A 5,403-nucleotide genomic window follows, 5' to 3' on the forward strand; every position below is an offset into this window, starting at 1 on the left:
GGTGACACCAGTCCTGTATTAAATCCTGCATTAAGTGTTTTATATATGTGTGTGCATATATCTATCTGATATTATGATATATTTGTGTGCTATATGTATGATATAATGGTATTTCATATATGTGTATGTGTGTTTTAAACTTAAGTATATAAAATCTGTGCATGTTTTATTTTAGAATTGGTGGTATATGTGGTAGTGCCTGCCCTCTAGAGTAGAATTATCATGGGAAGTTCCTGGCACACAGTAAACCCCCAGTAACTGTTATCATTCTCATCTCTATGAAGAGCTCATTTTACATGCCTCTGTCTCTTTCTATAAGATTCCTTAACTTAATTTCATTTCCTCTGTTTTTCCTGAACTCAAGTCTTCCAATTTTAATTACCCAGGTGGCTCCCCCTCCTTCTGCACTTTCTACTCCCAGAAGGAAATAAAATTACGAGTCTCCAACTCCCTAAACATTCCTTTCCCAAGTCATTAATCAACGGCTTATAGTAGGAAAAAAAAAAATTGCCCCAGGTCTCTGGAGACCTGTTGTAAGGCATAATAGATTCTTCCTTATTTCCTATCCTCTGAGTAGCTTTTAATTCAAGATAGGTATTTGTCTTGCAAGTTTTTTATTCCCTTCATGATTTGAAAAGCTGAACAAACATTATCACTTTATCTTATCTCTTTCCATGTTTATTATTCAGTCTGCTTTAATAAAATGTTGGTTGGTCAACCCTTCTCAGAAAATGTCATGGGTTAACTGATAAGCTGCCCCCATGCTCAGCATCCTGGTTTATCATTATAGTTGTAATACCCTACGAGATCATTTTTAAAAAGGCTGAAGGTAACAACATTCCTGATTATTACCTACCCCCCCCACCCCACCTTTTTATATCTTCCTGGAACGACGTACTTCTTGACCACCTGCCTCATCAAATTAAAGCAAGAATGAAAATAGATGGGGTCGGGGGCCAACAGGCCGGGAGAAGAAGCAGGCGGAAGCTCCTCTCAGGGATCATCTTGCTCTTTGCCCTCTTTGCAGACTGGGAATGGCCAGAGTGCTCAGCTGTGCTGGAATGTCAGGCAAGGCAAAGATGTTGTCAGTGTCTATCAGCCCCAGGTGATTTACAGATTCTGAAATTTTTAAATTGCTTCTAGGTCTTTCGGAGCAGGTGGTGTGCTCAGAGCTATAGGCTTGTGTAAATGTCAGAGAGGGGGAAATGTCTATTTGTGAAGGAGGATGGGTAGCTGAAAAGGGCTCTTTATTCTTAGTTGACTCCACTTACTTAATCTGGGTAAAGCGTAATAAAGCCGATGATTGGGTCCCTTTAAAATTACTCACTGTAATCTAAGGCAATATATCTAAACTATCTATGGAAACACATTCTTGATCATTAAAAGTGCTCTGAGCAGTTTAATTCCACTTGTGTTGGCACCTGGATTGGAATGCGTAAAGAGTTTAGTGTCCAGATATTTGCCCCAGAGGTCACTTAAATCCTAATTGATTTTCCCTGAAGTTGTAAAACAACCTGATATGTTGACCCTCCGATGCTTTTGACAATCAGCTCCCAGCTGACTGTCTCAGTTGAACATGTTTTAGCATATTAGTATTTCTTTGTTTTATTCTCAAAGTTCATATGAAAATGAACCCTGAGGTATTTTAACAGTCCATTCCCATAAGAATGTCTAGAGTCCTGCTTTCCCCTAAAAAATTTCTTTTTTTTTAAGATTTAGGAACCCAAACACCTGCAGGCTTTAGTAGGCCTCCCTCTTTGCTGTGTTTCAGATAATGAAAACAGTTGTGAGGAGGGAGAAAACATTCTTTATGATTTGTGCTGGCTCATTGATCTTATCCAGTAAGGACCTGACTTCAGATGAGAAATCTACAGTCTAGACAGGAAGAGGGAAGTGACAGGTATCAGGAAACAATAGGCAGAGCAGAGGGCCCTGTGGCTCTGTGGATTTAACCTCTAGACAACCACATACTATGGGTGTTGGCATTTGAAAAGGATTAGTAAAGCTGAGGGAACTAAATAAATATTAATGATCACATGCAAATGACCTATCTCTGCTAAGAGTCTGTTATAAGCAAAGCATTCTCTCTAAAAGGAAAGAAGGTTGTATTTGGGGATTCTCATGGCTCGTATGTAGACTTATCTCATACTCTATTAAATCAAATCAGAATTGGATTGGAAGAGACTTAAGCTTTTTTGAGAATCTGGCCTAATCACCTATCTGATGCTACAACCTTTTGCTACTGAAACATCTTCAATTTTATTTAATGAGAATATTCTGGAAAATATTCTGTTAATAGAGACTTTGGGAGGATCTGATTTTGTTTGGTCAACCTGAACAAACCTACTGAATATAATTTTGACATTACTGTTTGCCTAGTTGTTGAGTATGATGACATTATTAAAAATGTGGTAAATTGCATAATTGGCCTCAATTTTTCACCTTGTCCCTATACCATATCATTTGTTGGGTGACTCTGAAGTTCATCTTACTAAGAGAGACATTGAGTGACCAACTGGTCCTGGTTAACCAAGGACTTTCCTGATTATAGCATTAAAATTTCTGTGTCTTGGGAATCCCCTTTGTCTCAGGCAACCTGGGATCATTGGTCACCCTTAGTTAAGTATATTTTTACATCCTTCTACTTTGGGCTTGGCTATGTGACTTGCTTGGCCAACAGAATGAAGTAGAAATGACAGTGTGTCTGTTCTGAGCCTAAGATGTTAAGACTTTGCATGTTTGTGCTGTCTGTGCCTTTGCCATCATTATGAGAAGGACACATCCTGATTACCCCATTGGTCTAAGGAGGATGAGAGATGTGTGGAGCAGAGCCAAACTCAGCAAAGCAGCCCAGCCAACCCCGGTTTATATCAGCCCATCCACGGCAAAGCTATATTTGCATGAGTGATAATAAATGGTTGTTATTTTAAATCACTGATATTTGTCATGCCTTATTACACAACAATAGTTGACCTATATGATTCAGTTTTATTAGTATCAGAAAGTGGGATAAAAGTTTTACATAAATCAGCTCCTGCTTCCATGCCATGATGTAGTGTTATTATTTTACGGTTGGGAACACTGATACATAGAAAGATGGAGTAAATGCCCAAGGCAAATCATGGTGCTGATTCCAATCTTGTTTCCAACATAGTCCAATACCTTGAACCTCTAAAAACTTATCAACTGGGGCTCCTGGGTGGCTCAGTCAGTTAAGACTCTGACTCTTGGTTTTGGCTCAGGTCATGAGCTCATGTTTTATGGTTCTGAGCCCCATATCGAGCTCTGTGCTGATGGTGCAGAGCCTCCTTGGGATTCTCTCTCTCTGCCCCTCCCCTGCTCTCTCTCTCAAAAATAAATAAACACTTTTAAAAAATAAAAAATAAAAAATGTTAGCAACTAATATAAGCTCACTGTGAAAGATTGAAGCAAATTAGAAATATAAACCAGAAAAAAATCTCATTCTTCCTCTTTGAAGGAATCACTATTAATCTCTTGGCATGAATCCCTCTGGGTGATTTTCTATACATTTTATAAACATATTTCTTTATTAAAATTTTTATGTGAGTGGAAATTACATATTGTTCTGCAGTGTCTTCCCCTTGGATTAACTTGGAGATCTTTCCACACTAATTCACACAGAAGCACTTTCTGCTCTCATAACAACTGCGAATCACTTTGTATAATGGTGAGTTTTCTCTCGACAATAAACATTTCAATTGATACTAATTTTTCACTATCCGAAACAATTATTCCATGAACTTTCTTTTCATATGTCATTGTGCACATATGTATTTATATAGAAAGAATTTTAGAAACTGATTTTGCTCAAAGCCAATTACACATCAGTGTTTGATAATTGTTTTTGTTGTTTAAATGAAATACTGTATGCAAAAACAAATGTAGACCAATACTTGTCCACCATTAGGAAGTATTCCTCGGATACGGAGTTCTTTCCTGATTGGCCTTCCCTTGCTGGAATCATTTTGTAAGGCATTTATGGCAGCCTGTAAAGTGCATTAGCTGTACCTATTTGTCCCCAGATGAAGTGGGTTGTGTTGCTATCAGCTGTTGAATTTGTTGATCTCCCACTTTACATAGCACAAGTGATTCTTTGGAAGCTTTACCCACCATCTTAAAAGACTCCATCCCCTGCAGGTGTGTGTTGCTTAAACAACAGGTTGGTGATGAATTTCTTTCATGGAAACATGTGTCCCATTAGAGAATGAAATCATGGAATGCACTTGGGATGCAAAGTCACTTTAAGGTAGGTGCAGTCACTATTTCAGATTAGATGGTTTAGACTTTTCAGTTTAGACTGTTCATAAAGGGTCTCATCTGAAAAGACTCAAAGTCTTGTAGCTCGTATAGGTTCCTCTGGCTGGAAGGAAAAACTGGAAGGAGGAGTTTGAAAAGGGGAGGAGAGAAAGGGATGGAGAGGGATGGGATTAACATGTATAACATGCCTCCTATGGGTCAGGAATTCTTTCTTTGACTCAGAGCCATTGAGAATCATTCATGTGCCAGACATAATACGAAGCACTGGGGAGACAGAAATAAAAGAGGCAGTCTCACATAGCCTATGGTACACTGGGGAGATACCCATAAAAGGCAACAATCACTATGAGAAAATACTCAAAGCAACACGAGTACATAGAAAGGGTGCTAATGTTCCCAGGGATTCTGGGTAGATGTTCTAGGGCAAGTGGCCCCTACGCTAAGTTGGGGTGGGACATCCTTAGTGTCCTTCCTATTGAGACTGGACTATGTGACTACCATGCTTCATGCATGACTCTGAGGATAGAAGTTGACAACTAGTTGGGGCTCATCGGCTGCTACTGCTCATTATCTGATGAGCCCCTATGACATGTGGGGAACATCAGCAGGTGCTTGAAACCGGACCGTGAAAGAATCAGGGTTTCACAAAGAGAGCACTGCCATCTTAGGTAATAATGACAGCAACGACACAGCACTTGCTGTATCGTATTCTGTCCTGGGAGTTTGGTGAATATTGAATTATTTAATCTCCACAACAAGACTATCAGGTAGGTTATGGTTTTTATTTTTTTGCATATTTTTTCTTGAAGAAAAAAATATATATGATACATATAGAAAAGGGCATAAATCCTGAGTGTACATTTCAATGAATTTTCATCAATTGAACATTCATGTGTAATTGTAACTCAGATAAAGAAGTAGAATATTGGTAGCATCCCAGAGGCACCCCTACTTCCAGTTATTGCCCTCCTCCTCCTTGAGGCTAATCACTATCTTGTCATCATAGAGTAGTTCTGCTTGTTTTTAAACTTTCTATACATGGAATCATATGCTCTTTACGTACATGGGAACCGATACTCTTCTGTATCTGGCTTCTGCAGCCTAATGTTATATTTGCGAGATTTA

The sequence above is a fragment of the Herpailurus yagouaroundi genome, unplaced genomic scaffold (assembly GCF_014898765.1).
Source record: "Herpailurus yagouaroundi ecotype Mexico unplaced genomic scaffold, PumYag 182, whole genome shotgun sequence".
In the NCBI taxonomy this organism is placed as follows: domain Eukaryota; kingdom Metazoa; phylum Chordata; class Mammalia; order Carnivora; family Felidae; genus Herpailurus; species Herpailurus yagouaroundi.